This window comes from Gorilla gorilla, chromosome 5 (genome assembly GCF_029281585.2).
Source record: "Gorilla gorilla gorilla isolate KB3781 chromosome 5, NHGRI_mGorGor1-v2.1_pri, whole genome shotgun sequence".
NCBI classification, from domain to species: domain Eukaryota; kingdom Metazoa; phylum Chordata; class Mammalia; order Primates; family Hominidae; genus Gorilla; species Gorilla gorilla.
In genome coordinates, this window is record NC_073229.2 from 40,937,586 (window position 1) to 40,953,978 (window position 16,393).

The 16,393-nt window shown below is 36.5% G+C and overlaps 1 long non-coding RNA gene across 1 annotated transcript in view; it reads left to right on the forward strand.

The window, feature by feature from the left end:
- The first annotated feature begins 531 nt into the window (after window positions 1–531).
- Window positions 532–16,393, forward strand: part of LOC134758655 (uncharacterized) — a 167,130-nt gene continuing 151,268 nt past the window's right edge. Inside the window, exon 1 of the long non-coding RNA XR_010134091.1 lies at window positions 532–713. This is a non-coding gene — a long non-coding RNA (uncharacterized lncRNA). The remainder of the gene's footprint in view (window positions 714–16,393) is intronic.

Genomic DNA, 16,393 nt, shown 5'->3' on the forward strand with positions numbered 1-16,393 from the left:
TAGTAGTATGGAGAGGGACGAGCCATGGGCGGAGCCCTAGAACTCCCAAGATTATATGCCCTTTGTCTTCCACTAGCAGGGTGGGTAGAGAAGGACCATCAGATTGGGGCAGGGTTACGCATGTCTGAGCTCAGGCGCTCCTTGGGCGGGTCTTGCTGAGGCTGCTGTGGGGAATGGGGATGAGACTCTCAGGTCACTCAAGTTGTATACCTACTGATGATGGGTGCCTCTGCTGACTCATGCTGGTTGTCAGGGAAGTGGAAGAAAGCCAGCAGTTACAGGACTCACTCAGCACTCACACAAACTGAAGGGCCTGGTCTCACTCCTACCACGCCCCCCACAACAGCCCTGAGTCTGTTTCCAGGTGATGGGCGAGAGGGGTTTGAAAATTTGCCCCAGGCTACCCGCCTCCCAGCTGCGCAAGACAAGGGCGTGGTTCTTCCCCCACTGAGGAGTCTGCACACCGGATTTGCATCTTCCCCTGAGTTCTGGCCTGGAGGCTTCTCGCCCCTGCAAATTGTTACAAAGTTCAGCTAGAGGGTTCCTTCTTCCTGTGGAGTTTTATCTTCTGCTCCTCTGGCCACCCTCCTGATGGATCCCTGTGGTGCCAGGCAGGAATGACCTGCTTAAGGACCCAGCGAGCTCCCAGGACCTTTCTGCTGCTTCCTCTACCCGTATATTTTGCTTGGTTCTCTACATTGACTCAGCTCCAGGTAAGGTTAGAAATTTCTCCCGCAAACAGCCCTTCAGTTTCTCCAGTGGGGGTGTGTGTTTGGGAGAGGAGGGTCTCGGGAGAGGAGGGTCTCTGTCTTTCTCACTTCCACAGTTGGGGCATTCACAGTATTTGGGGTGTCCCCTGGGTCCTGCAGGAGCAGCCCGCTTTCCTCAAAGGGTCTGTGGGTCCTGTCAGGATTGCTGGTTTGTTCTTGCAGTCGATCGGGAGCTAAAATTCACAATGCGAGCCTCTGCACACCGCTCTGTCCGGAGCTGCAATCTAGTCCTGCCTCCTGTCTGCCATAATTGATCCTCCATTTGATCATTTTTTCTCGAAGCACAAGAAGCGTCAAACATCTAAGACTATTCGAGCTTATTGTGCTGGTTACCTAGTTCTATAAAGGATTATGAGTTGCCCAGTTATCATTTTCCTAAATGTCTATCAATAAATGGAGCCCGAGAAAGAGTTCTTTTGGGGCATTAAGAATGCTATAGCCACATGTAAATATCCAAGAAACGATGGAAACTGCAATGCACATTCTAGTTTTAATTTAAATAATTAAAAAACCTTAGAAACACAAGCAAAGAAGTGGGGGTATTTATGTATTTAACGGTCTTTCTGAATTAAACTTCCTCTCCTTTATCCACCAAAATACCTGTAAATATTGCAAGGTTCTGTATGATAAAAGACATGGTGCAGTCTTTTGAATGAACGCTCAATAAGGAATGTAATTAGAGTCATGTTTTCTGATAGCAGTGATGCTCTGAGTCAATCATCCATGGCATCTTAGCGATTTCATTGATAATAGAATTCATAGAATACATTCTTAAAACTAGAGACTGAACATACAGTCACAAAAAAAGGGTAACTGAGGAAAAAGAAATCAATTCAAAAAATAAGATTTTATTAAATAATGGGAGAATAAATGATTATGGATTTATGTAAATCCTTAAGCCATCTTGATCTAAAACCATTATCATGTAGTTATCTAAGACTTAAAACTTGATCAAGGAAAGATATAAATTTTTTTGTTAAACAATGGATACAAAATTGATAGAAACAATTATTTGGGATTTCGAGGATATGTGTGTGTGTGTATATGCATGTGCAAATGTATTCAATAGAGTATTTTTAAAGCAAGACTTCCAGTAGAATGCAGCCATAAAAAAAAAAAAACAACATCGTGCCCTTTGCAGGAAGATGGATGGAGGTAGAGGCCATTATCCCTAACAAACTAACACAGGAACAGAAAACCAAATAGCCAAATACCACTTGTCACTTTTAAGTGGGAGCCAAATGATGAGAACACATGGACACATAGAGGGCAACAACAGACATTGGGGCTGACCTGAGGGTAGAGGTTGGGAAGAGGGAGAGGAGCAGGAAAAATTACTAAGGGGTACTAGGCTTAATAGCTGGGTGAAGAAATAATCTGTACAACCACTATGACATGAGTGTACCTACAAAGGAAACCTACACACGTACCCCTGAACTTAAAGTAAAAGTTTAAAAAAAGAAACTGGGCTGGGCGCAGTGGCTCATGCCTGTAATTCCAGCACTTTGGGAGGCCGAGGCGCGCGATCACGAGGTCAAGAGATCGAGACCATCCTGGCCAACATGGTGAAACCCCGTCTCTACTAAAAATACAAAAATTAGCCAGGCGTGGTGGCGGGCGCCTGTAGTCCCAGCTACTCAGGAGGCTGAGGCAGGAGAATCGCTTGAACCTGGGAGGCAGAGGTTGCAGTGAGCCAAGATCGCGCCACTGCACTCCAGCCTGGCTACAGAGCAAGACCCCGTCTCAAGTAAAAAAAAAAAAAAAAAAAAGAAAAAGAAAAAAAAAAAGAAAATAAATAAAAATTGAAAAAGAAACTGCCAGCACAAAGAGGATCTAACATGTTTTTCTTGTCGCTTCTCTCCTATTTTCATTCTAATTTATCAATCCTACTGAAAAGCTTAGACTAAGGTTTAGTTTCTTACTGAATATAATTTTCATTTTTATTATTTAATCCAATGTAAATTTTTATTAGACTTACTCAATTTTAATACCAATTTCTCTGCATTTTCTAATGAGTTTCATCACTGTGGGGCACTGTATATTGCTATCAGATTGGTAGGGGGAGTGCATATTAGTTATCAGACTTCCCATAAATAATGCATATTCACGTAGGCAGTTTGGGTCAATACTGAAAGTTATTTCTTAAGGAAAGTAGAAATTGTCAAGTTAAAGAATAGGAGAAAGCAAGTTGAAAAGAGAAAGGTGCTGAATTGTTGATCCTCCAGAGAATAAGAATGTGTGATGAGTGCTGGAACACTCTGGGTAAATTTTTCTATTATGCTTTTGATGTTTAAATACTGAGCTTCATATTCAAAAGCTAGTTAATTGAAGAGGTTTTCCTGAAAGCTGTAGTAGAAAGACTCATGACCAAGCTACCTAATAACTTAATTATCTGGGTTTTATTTTATCATAATACCTAAATCAAAGAGAGGTTTCAAAAGAAATGGGAAATTTCCATGTTGGTTAGAGTTGAATGTGGCTGATTTCTCATTTACTATTAATGAAATAGAAGTTAGTTTAACTGGCAGGAAATTAATCAATATAAAGCTAAAATCATTACAGTTGTATATTTTCTTACGTATAGTAATTATACCTCTAGTAATATGCATTTTCTTACTTAACTCAAGGTAATAATTTAAAATATGATTAGGTATTAGATACATAGACATTCAGTATGTTGTTCATTATGGGAAAAAAACAATATAAATGTCTAAAATTATACTGTTTCGGAAAAATATTTAACAACCCATAAAATGATCACAAAAATGATATTAAATTTAAAAGGATAATAAAAATTAGTATATACCCTATGAATTCATTTTGTAAAATATCATTAAAAAATAATAAAACTATGCATATATAATACATTAACAATGCTTACCTCTCCATATAAGGATTATAAGTGTTTATAAATATTTTCTTCTATTGCTTATGTTTATTTTGTGAGTGTCCTAAAATTAACATATTGCTTTTGCATGAGGAAATGAAATGAATAAATTTTAAAAATATTTAATAAAATTTATTTTTCCATACAATTTATTTTTATTTTATTTAAATCAAATTTATTTTTCAATTCTTATATATTTACAGAAAAATTTAGCAGAAAGTACATAAAGTTTAGTATATCTACCCCACACCCATCCCAGACACACAGATTTTCCTATAATTAACATCTTGCTTTTATTTGGTACATTTCTTACAATTAATGAGCCAATACTGGTAAGTTTTTCAGAAGTATCATTTATACTTTTGAATTTTAATAAAGTCAAATTTATCAATTTTTTTTCTTTAATCACACTGTTAGTGTTATATCTAAAAGCTCATTGACAAACCTAATGTCATCTAGGTTTTTTCCAATGCTGTATTCTAAAATTTTTATAGTTTTGTGTTTTGCACTTAGATTTATTTTATATTAATTTTTGTGCAATGTGTAAGGCTATGTCTAGATTCATATTTTTGCAAATAGATATCAAATTGTTCCAGCACCATTTGTTGAAAATATTATACTTTCTCCATTAAATTGCCTTTGTTTTTTCGAAATAGATAAGTTGGCAATATTTGTGTTGCTCTCTATTCTGCTCTACTTATCGATTTGTCTATTACTTCCCCAATACCATACTATCTTTTTTTTTTAATTTTCTTTTTTTTTTATTATTATACTTTAAGTTTTAGGGTACATGTGCACATTGTGCAGGTTAGTTACATATGTATACATGTGCCATGCTGGTGCGCTGCACCCACTAAATCGTCATCTAGCATTAGGTATATCTCCCAATGCTATCCCTCCCCCCTCCCCACACCCCACAACAGTCCCCAGAGTGTGATGTTCCCCTTCCTGTGTCCATGTGATCTCATTGTTCAATTCCCACCTATGAGTGAGAATATGCGGTGTTTGGTTTTTTGTTCTTGCGATAGTTTACCGAGAATGATGATTTCCAATTTCGTCCATGTCTCTACAAAGGACATGAACTCATCATTTTTTATGGCTGCATAGTATTCCATGGTGTATATGTGCCACATTTTCTTAATCCAGTCTATCATTGTTGGACATTTGGGTTGGTTCCAAGTCTTTGCTATTGTGAATAATGCCGCAATAAACATACGTGTTCATGTGTCTTTATAGCAGCATGATTTATAGTCCTTTGGGTATATACCCAGTAATGGGATGGCTGGGTCAAATGGTATTTCTAGTTCTAGATCCCTGAGGAATCGCCACACTGACTTCCACAATGGTTGAACTGGTTTACAGTCCCACCAACAGTGTAAAAGTGTTCCTATTTCTCCACATCCTCTCCAGCACCTGTTGTTTCCTGACTTTTTAATGATTGCCATTCTAACTGGTGTGAGATGGTATCTCATTGTGGTTTTGATTTGCATTTCTCTGATGGCCAGTGATGATGAGCATTTTTTCATGTGTTTTTTGGCTGCATAAATGTCTTCTTTTCATAAGTGTCTGTTTATGTCTTTCGCCCACTTTTTGACGGGGTTGTTTGTTTTTTTCTTGTAAATTTGTTTGAGTTCATTGTACATTGTGGATATTAGCCCTTTGTCAGATGAGTAGGTTGCGAAAATTTTCTCCCATTTTGTAGGTTGCCTGTTCACTCTGATGGTAGTTTCTTTTGCTGTGCAGAAGCTCTTTAGTTTACTTAGATCCCATTTGTCAATTTTGTCTTTTGTTGCCATTGCTTTTGGTGTTTTAGACATGAAGTCCTTGCCCGTGCCTATGTCCTAAATGGTAATGCCTAGGTTTTCTTCTAGGGTTTTTATGGTTTTAGGTCTAACGTTTAAGTCTTTAATCCATCTTGAATTGATTTTTGTATAAGGTGTAAGGAAGGGATCCAGTTTCAGCTTTCTCCATATGGCTAGCCAGTTTTCCCAGCACCATGTATTAAATAGGGAATCGTTTCCCCATTGCTTGTTTTTCTCAGGTTTGTCAAAGATCAGATAGTTGTAGATATGCGGCGTTATTTCTGAGGGCTCTATTCTGTTCCATTGATCTATATCTCTGTTTTGGTACCAGTACCATGCTGTTTTGGTTACTGTAGCCTTGTAGTATAGTTTGAAGTCAGGTAGCGTGATGTCTCCAGCTTTGTTCTTTTGGCTTAGGATTGACTTGGCGATGCAGGCTCTTTTTTGGTTCCATATGAACTTTAAAGTAGTTTTTTCCAATTCTGTGAAGAAAGGCATTGGTAGCTTGATGGGGATGGCATTGAATCTGTAAATGACCTTGGGCAGTATGGCCATTTTCACGATATTGATTCTTCCTACCCATGAGCATGGAATGTTCTTCCATTTGTTTGTATCCTCTTTTATTTCATTGAGCAGTGGTTTGTAGTTCTCTTTGAAGAGGTCCTTCACATCCCTTGTAAGTTGGATTCCTAAGTATTTTATTCTCTTTGAAGCAATTGTGAATGGGAGTTCACTCATGATTTGGCTCTCTCTTTGTCTGTTGTTGGTGTATAAGAATGCTTGTGATTTTGGTACATTGATTTTGTATCCTGAGACTTTGCTGAAGTTGCTTATCAGCTTAAGGAGATTTTGGGCTGAGACAATGGGGTTTTCTAGATATACAATCATGTCATCTGCAAACAGGGACAATTTGACTTCCTCTTTTCCTAATTGAATACCCTTTATTTCCTTCTCCTGCCTAATTGCCCTGGCCAGAACTTCTAACACTATGTTGAATAGGAGTGGTGAGAGAGGGCATCCCTGTCTTGTGCCAGTTTTCAAAGGGAATGCTTCCAGTTTTTGCCCATTCAGTATGATATTGGCTGTGGGTTTGTCATAGATAGCTCTTATTATTTTGAAATACATCCCATCAATACCTCATTTATTGAGAGTTTTTAGCATGAAGGGTTGTTGAATTTTGTCAAAGGCCTTTTCTGCATCTATTGCGAAATCAAGGAAGAAATAAAGATGTTCTTTGAAACCAACGAGAACAAAGACACAACATACCAGAATCTCTGGGGCACATTCAAAGCAGTGTGTAGAGGGAAATTTATAGCACTAAATGCCCACAAGAGAAAGCAGGAAAGATCCAAAATTGACACCCTAACATCACAATTAAAAGAACTAGAAAAACAAGAGCAAACACATTCAAAAGCTAGCAGAAGGCAAGAAATAACTAAAATCAGAGCAGAACTGAAGGAAATAGAGACAGAAAAAACCCTTCAAAAAATTAATGAATCCAGGAGCTGGTTTTTTGAAAGGATCAACAAAATAGACCGCTAGCAAGACTAATAAAGAAAAAAAGAGAGAAGAATCAAATAGACGCAATAAAAAATGATAAAGGGGATATCACCACCAATCCCACAGAAATACAAACTACCATCAGAGAACACTACAAACACCTCTATGCAAATAAACTAGAAAATCTAGAAGAAATGGATAAATTCTTCGACGCATACACTCTCCCAAGACTAAACCAGGAAGAAGTTGAATCTCTGAATAGACCAATAACAGGATCTGAAATTGTGGCAATAATCAATAACTTACCAACCAAAAAGAGTCCAGGACCAGATGGATTCACAGCCGAATTCTACCAGAGGTACAAGGAGGAACTGGTACCATTCCTTCTGAAACTATTCCAATCAACAGAAAAAGAGGGAATCCTCCCTAACTCATTTTATGAGGCCAGCATCATTCTGATACCAAAGCCGGGCAGAGACACAACCAAAAAAGAGAATTTTAGACCAATATCCTTGATGAACATTGATGCAAAAATCCTCAATAAAATACTGGCAAAACAAATCCAGCAGCACATCAAAAAGTTTATCCACCACGATCAAGTGGGCTTCATCCCTGGGATGAAGGCTGGTTCAATATACACAAATCAATAAATGTAATCCAGCATATAAACAGAGCCAAAGACAAAAACCACATGATTATCTCAATACCATACTATCTTGAATGCTGTAGCTTTATAAGTTTTAAAGTCAGATAGTGTCATCCTTCTGACTTTGTTCTTCAATATTGTGTTGATTACACTAGGTCTTTTCTCTTTCCTTATAATCTTTAAAATCAATTTGTTGACATCCACAAAATAACTTGCTGGGATTTTGCTGCGGATTATTATTGAATTTATAGATCAGTTTGAGGAAAATTTGTATATTAAACATTTTTATGTCTTTCTATTCATGAATATAGAATATCTGTCCAATTTTAAAGATCTTCTTTGATTATTTTAATCAAAGTTTTGTAGATTTTCTCTAATGCATATAGTATCCTCTATATATATTTTGTGTCTCCCTTTTTTGGTGTTAATGCAAATGGTGTGTTTAAAATTTTAAATTCCGGTTGTCCATTGTTACTATATAAGAGAGCAATTGACTTTTGCATACTGACTTTGTACCTTCAGTCTTGCTAAAATCATCTACTAGTTAAAAGATTTTTATGAAGAGGGCTAATTCATTGACATTTTCTACATAAACAACGATGTCATCTGTGAACAAAGACTATGTAAGTCTGAGAACATTTTCAAAAAAACTATACTGCTTCAAAGATAGTGCACATATAAATCAACAGAATACTTTAAATTCTTCCCTCAATTCTTATAACATTGTTGCCATTTTTTTACTTATCCATATGCTGTGGATGTGTGAATACACACACATACACACACACACACATATATATAAAACATTGTTATTACTGTGAACAGATATCTGTTATATCAGATAGAAATAAGAAAAATAAAAGATTTATTTGCCTTTTTATGATTTCTTTTCTGGACTTCCTTCTTTAAGAAGATCCAAGTTTTTGACCTATATTATTTTTCTTCTCTCTGAAGAACTTCTTTTACCATTTTTGGCAAGACTGAGCTAATGGCTGCAATTACACTCAGTTTTTGTTTGAGAAAGTCTTTATTCTTCACCTTCAAAGTATACATTTATTGGGTACAGAATCCTAATTTGCCAGTGTTAGGTTTTTTATTTTCTTTGAACACTTTAAATATTTCCCTTCATTTTTTTTCTTGCTTGCATGTTTCTGAAGATAAGTCCAATATAACAATTTTCTTTATTTCTCTATAGGTAAGGTGTTTTTTGCTGTTGTTCTTGTTTTCTTTTGTTTTTCCTTCTGGCTTCTTTCACAATTTTCTCTTTGCCTTTGATTTTTCTATAGTTTGAATGTGATATGCTATAATATATATCTTTTAAATTTTTTCTGCTTGGCATTCTCTGAGCTTCCTGCATTTGTGGTTCTATTTCTGACCTTAATTTTGGAAAATACTCAGCCATTATTATTTCAAGTATTTACTACTTTATCTCTTTTTTCTCCTTCCAGTATTTCCATTATATGTATGTTATACCTTTTGTAATTGTCCTACAGTATTTGGATATTCTATCCCATTTTTAATTTTCCTTTTTTTTTTTTAATTTGGCTAAGTTTCTGTTAACATATTGGCTGTGTCCAGCCTGCTGATGATCTATCAAAGGCATTCTTCATTTCTGTGACAGTGTTTATGATTTTCAACATTTCCTTTTCATGCTGTTAGAGATTCCATTTCTCTGCTTACATTACTTATATATTCTTGCATGTTACCTGCTTTTACCATTTGATTCCTTAGCATATTCATCATAGTTACTTTACATTTAGAGTGATGATTTCAAAATATTCACTGGTTTGGGTGTTTGCTTTGTCTCTTTAGTTCATTTTTTCTTTCCTTTTAGCATGCCTTGTAATTTTTTGTTGTAAACTATAAATAATGTATTGGTTAATAGGAACTAAGGTACGTAGGTCTTTAGTGTGAGATTTTATGTTTGTTTGCCTAAGAGCTCATCTGTGTTTACTGTTTTCTGTAGCTGTAGTTGTCATAGGCTTCAATGGCCTCTGTTGTCATTTTTGTCTCTTTGTTGTTTTTGGATTTCCCTAGAATCTCCTTCTTAAATAGAGTCTGAGGCTTGCAGTTCTTTCAGTAATCCACTGTTATTATACTGGAGCTCTGTGGTGAACAAGGGTAGGGAAGGTGAAGCAGTGTATAACCTTATGATTAAGTCTCAGTCTTTTCAGTCTTATAATGGATTTGTGCTCCTTGGCTGTGGCCTTCACAAGTACTTCTTGCCTGCTTTTCCCATTTATGAGAGGCAGCAAGGCTAGAGGGGGTGGATTTGGGTAATTTATTTCAATGCTCTGGTGTAGTTATTTCTGTTGCTAGGTAGGCTTCTGTTGTGGGGAATGCTCTGGATTATTTTAAATGGTTACTTTTCCTCAGGGTATTTCAGAATGGTTACTTTTTTCATCCCACTGGCTAAACCGTTTTTAAATCTTTACCTTGAGCAGTTTGTGGGGCTCCTGAAAGTAAAATTCACAAAAGTGTGGGGCCCCGGGGGATTGGCCCTCAAAATCTTCTCACTGTCAAGTAGTCTGAAGTAAGCCTACAAGAGCTGGTCAAAGTTAAGCATTCTTATGAATTACTGGCTCCAGAGGCTTCATCTTCAGGGAAGCCAAACTATATTCTCTGTATTTGCCTGTTTCTCTAGTATTTAAGGTTGGTTTTTAAGGTTAGTGGTTTGTCCAGCTCAATTCTCATGGATCTAAGTCATTCATTTTCAGTTTAGTTTTTTGGTTGTTTGTTGGGTGAAGGTGGATGGGAATGACTTTTAAGTCCTACCTTCATCATAGTAGAAATCAGAATGTGAAAGCTCCAAAAGTTATTTTTTAAGTGGAACTTTAAAATGACCCCAAATCACTTATTGTTAGTATTTATTGATATAAAGCCCCTACTACTAGGAAATTCTGAGTAGTGTTCAAGATTAATAGGCTTGGAAGTCTAATTTCAATTCAACCACTTACTGATTGTGTCAACTTGGCAGACTGGCTTTATTCCTGTGCTTTATTTTACTTATGAATAAGAGAGAGACACTGGTAGTATCAACCATAGTGTTCTTGTGAAATTTAAATGAAAGTGACACAGAACAAAATCTCAGAACAACGTAAGTTTTTGGTAATAAGAGCTGTAATTATTATTTTCACTAGCAATTATTGTATACTACAGGAACTAAAGAAATGATTGTGTAGCATTCATCAGTGATATGGGATTCAAATTTATTTACACCTGATCTGGATTCCTAGCTTCAGTGTAACCTCGAGTATTTTAATCAACTGCTTGATCTCAGCTACTTTCTTTGTAAAGTAGTACTGATAATTTTTAACCTGAAGTTGGTCATGAAGACAAATACATTACGTATGTAGAGTTAGTTCGGCACAATGCCTGAAACTCAGCACTCAGAGAGTGCTGCTAATCCTTATCAGTAGCAAATAGTAACTAGGTTTGACCTACATTTTGACGTAGCTTTGTTTAGAGTCTCCTTTGTGTTATGTCGAAGTTGATAAACAGCTGGAAGAGGCCACAAGAATGTCTTAACTTGTTCTTACCTTTTTCCCTACATCATTTGGGATTGGCCAATACAGTGATCAGTGACAGAAAATATGTCTAAATTATTCTTGTAAAACATTGATTCATAAACTCAGCACATACTTAGTGAGTTTATATTCTACAAATGTTAAATAAAGGGTTTGCAATTTACAAATTGATGGTTTTTTTCCCTTAAAAAGCAATTAATTATTTTATATATTTGAAGAAGCAAATTTTTGTCTATCCTCAAAATTTGGTAAACTGTAGTTAAAAATGCAAGTTCCTTTTTTACTTAATTATCTTAATATTTCTATCAAATAAATTTTGATGAGAAACTTCAGGGAGATTGATGTATTTGGGGGTAAACAATGAATGGTGTAAATCAAGATGTTTTGTGTAAATCAAGATGTTTTGTGCAGATCCAGTGTTTTCCAATGTCCCTCTTGGTTAAGTAGATATCTGTAGTCAAAATGCTTGTGCTTTGTGGCCACACATCAGTGAATAATAATTGTCATCCAATTCACAAAGAAATACAATTATATATTTAAAAATATTGTAAAAATGCAGAACATAAAATGTACCATATTAATCATTTCTAAGTGTACAGCTCATTAGTGTTAAGTATGGACCCACTGTTGTACAACCAATCTCCAGAACTTTTTCATTTGTAAAACTGACACTCTGTACTTATTAAATAATAACTTCCCATTTCCCTCTCTCACAGCCCCTGGAAACCATTCTACTCTCTGTCTCTATGAATTCAACTACTCTAGGTATCTCATATGAATGGAATTATACAGTATTTATATTTTTCTAACTGGCTTATTATGTTATAGCATGTTTCAGAATTTATTTCTTCTTTTAGGCGGAATAATATTCTATTGTGAGTATACACTGCATTTTGTTTATCCATTTGTCCATTGATGGACACTGAGGTTGCTTTCACTCTTGGCTATTGTGAATAGTGCTACTGAATAGTGCTGCTATGGGCATGAATGTACAGATATCTCACTGAGATCCTTCTTTTAATTCTTTTGGACATATACCTAGAAGTGGAATGTCTGGAGTATATAACTGTTCTATTTTTAGGTTTTTTGAAGAACTGCCATATTGTTTTCCATAGTATCTGCACCATTTCACATTCCCACCAAGTCTCCAAGTATTCCAATTTCTCCACGTTCACACCAACACTTGTTATTTTCTGTTTTTTTTTTTAATGGATATGAGATAATATCTCAATGTGTTTTTTTACTTGCATTTCCCTAATGGTTAGGGATGTTAAGAATCTTTTTACATGCTTGTTGGCCATTTGTATATTATCTTTGGAGACACAGAATTATACCTTATAGAAAAAGGTAAAGAAAATATAAAGTTTTGTGAACCACTTTCTTAAATAAAGTGTTTTCATGGCCATTTATCTGCAAACTAATATATTTCTTATATTTTTAACGTATCAGTCCCTCCCCATAGGTTTCTTTCAAGGGTGAATCAAGTTTCTACCATAATCTAGCACTTCCATCTTTTCCTGCTTCTCAATAATTTTTTTTACATTTAAAGTAGCCAATTAGCACTTCTTCCCATGATTTATGAGAATTAAAAAGATTGTTTAAAGCAAAAATAAAAAGAAAAAGAAACTGAACAACATAGAAACTCCTAATGATATTTTTTGGCTAGCATTTTGTTCACTTGTGCCCAATATATAAGTAGTAGAAAGAGCAACAATCACCTTTAAAAAGTCAATCTGGTTATTATATCCTAAATCCCTACCAGTACCTAAAAACTGTCTACTATAAAATGTCTACCAGTACCAAAGATGAGCAAGCCTGCCTTTTACTGCATTGCAAATATTTGTATTATATACACTCGTGGATTTTCTCACTATCCTACTTACTCTTAAACTTATGTGCACAGTACTAATCTAGCCATGTGATTCTCTGGGTACAATTCAAAATTTTGCCTCCTAAGACCCTTAGGTAGATTTTATTCTTTGGTTATTTTTCTTTTGGCATTTTAGTGATATATTTTTTAGAAAAAACTTGGCATCCTATATAAATTAAATTTATTTGAAAGACTTGAAGGAAATAAAGGCCCATAACCTCAAATTGTTCATAAAATTAAGCTTGAAAATGACCTGTGAGATAAACAAAAACACATTGATTTTATTCCAGTATCCCATGTCTTCCACTCTTTCACCATTGCCTCTCTCTTATCTCACTCTATGTTTGTATAGGGATTCTAAATAATTAACTAAAAGAAGAGTGGGAAAAATACTATTTTGGTTTATAGATTGGTCAGCTTGTTATGTCAGAGCAAGCCCCAAATGGTTGACAGCTGCATTATACAGTAGACTTATTCAGAGATAGCCTTAAAAGATAATGGTGACAAAACAATCTTCCCAATGGGCAGAGCTATAGGAATGCATCTGGTCATCCATTTTATGTGCAAAGAGAAGTTCCCTGAAGTTAGTATATTTATGGCTGCAAATGGCCTGATTAGTCTAAGGCCTAGAGAAAAAAAGATGAAAAAATAATAGACAATGAGGTCCGAGTTGAGGCAAATAGATAAATATATGGTAATGAGAATCAAGTGTGTAGATTTATAGATTTATGTACAACATGTAAACATCCACAGACAACATCCACACAGAAAAGGGACTAAACAGCCAACTATAAAATGTGGTGTAGCCAGTTGACTCAGCCAGCTTCTGTGATCAGCCATCCCAGAGTGGGCATAATGAACACATGAAGTGACCGTGACAGCAAGACAAGTGCTACACACGGGCCCAGCGGAATGAACTCTCAATTACCGAGGCTGAGCTACACATTGCTCATGTTCATTATCTAATCTTTCAGCAGCAAAAACTAGCATGGAGCCCACAGTGTGGCACCATGTCTCAAAGACGTCAATTGACTCCTTCATGGAAACTGACTACATTTGGTTTCTTCCATCCTGAGAAAGCCAACATTTTATTCCTAGAATTCATTTTTTTCAGGTACAGTTTCCTTTTCCAGCACCAGTATTCAACATGGAATTCTACATGTCATGTTATATTAAGAAACTCACTATATATGAAAGGAAATGTGAGAGCGAGCCCCAAACCAAGGAATTCATTCTTTGTGCTCCATACTGGCCACCTAAAAACTGGATTAATAGAGAATGAAAATGGCCTGCTAAAGGTGTAACTGGGCCAAGTGTGGTGGCTCACACCTGTAATCCCAGCACTTTGGGAGGCAGAGGCAGGTGGATCACCTGAAAAGTCAGGAATTCGAGACCAGCCTGGTCAACATGGTGAAACCCTGTCTCGACTAAAAATACAAAAATTAGCTGGCGTGGTGCCAGGCGACTGTAATCCCAGCTACTCTGAAGGCTGAGGCAGGAGAATTGCTTGAGCTTGGGTGGTGGAGTTTGCAGTGAGCTCAGATTGCACCATTGCACTATTGCCTGTGCGACAAGAGTTTTCACTCATTTCAAAAAAAAAAAAAGTAAAGGTGCAACTGGTGGGTCAACATGGAACAGTTCCATTCTACAGGACACTATCCATATGTTGACCCAAAACCTCTGCATAGCTCCATGTCCCAAATATGAAGATTACATGGGTCTGGGAAACCAGGAAGTCAGTGCAATGGTGGACTCATTTACAACTCACCAAGAGCCACCAGAAGAATGGATTTTTCCCATTCTTGCAATTTTAGGACCTGTAGGGTTAGAGATCTTGGTCCTCAAGGAGTGTACTTTCATCAGGGAACAGAGCAAGAGCTCCACTGAACGATAAGCTTTGGTTGCCATTTCGGCATATTGGTACTTTTGTGTGTACAGGAATCAAGATGCAAGACTAAGTGTTGTCATTTTGTATGAATAATTGACCCTGATAAACAAGATGAGGCAAAGACATTATTTATGGAACTGGAACCCAGGCAATCCATTTGGACACATCTTGATGCTATCTTGCCCAACTGTGGCTTTAAAAGGGCAGTTGGAGCAACCTTGGCTTGAGATGGCATGATAACCAAAGACTCAAGCTTCTCACAGATGTGGATCTGCATTATACTAGCAGATAGTTTTCCAAGGACAGCAGAAATGGTAACTTTGATTAAGGAGTATCTAGAATGGATAGTGGAAATAGAAAATTATGAGTGTCAGTTGTGGCCCTGAAACCAACTATAGCAGTGGGGACTGCCATTCATTTTACTAACCTGCTCCTTCTAACTTTTGCCTCAAGGAGAATCCCACTGGAATCCTGGAGAAGATCTTTCTCAGATGTAAAAGGGAAAGTTGGCCAAAGTAACTGTTGTCTATGGAGATATGTCATCCAGATTCCCTTTCTGGAAAAACTTGATGCACAGCTATGAGAAGTGAGGTCAACAGGCAGCCTCAACTTTAGACAGGGTTGGCTGCAACTCCAGAGAGCTGCTTCATTTAAGGTCATGCACTTTCCAGGACAGCCCACTTGTGGAGATCAAGCAAGATAAGGGTATAAAAGCCCAGCTATTTTGGTCTTAGTGGGATCCCGCGTACTATTGCCTTAGACTAAGATGAATAAGGTGTGACAATGGACACATGGCCAGAGCAATCATTTGTTCTGCCATATGCAACATCACCCGGAGTAGCCAGTTAATAAGTTCTGGAAATGGATAATGGGGATGGTTGCACAACATTGTGAATGCACTTAATACCACCAAACTGTACAATTAAATTGGTTATAAAGGAAAGTTTTATGTTATGTATATTTTACCACAATGTTACAAATCAAAGACTTAAGTTGGTATAAGTATGTATAAGTTGGTATAAGTATGGTATAAGGATCTTAAGGTTCTTTTAGAATATAGAATTGAATTCAGAATATAGATAGCCATTTAAAATTCAGCTATGGTGACAGGTAGGGGAAAACTTTTTGCAGAACTGGGGTAGTATGTTCACATGCACAGTATGTGAAACTGAACTATTTGTGTAACTGGACCTTTATGTCATTGTATCCCCAACAGCTAAAATACATGAGCCTGAGAACTCAGAAACTGAAGTATGATTAACCTCACTCACCATCACTCATATTGACCCATTTATGTAATCTGTGCTTCCCATTTTTGCAACTTATGGGAACCAAGAAATCTGATAAAATCAAAACCTTATGTAATGATCCCTTAAATAACCAACAACAACCAAGAAATCTTGCCTCTTGGTAGTAGGAGTGGGAGTGGAAGACAGAAAATTTCTGCAAGGGGATGACATAAAAATACTAGTGAAATTGAGGAAACTAGGAACTACCTGCTTA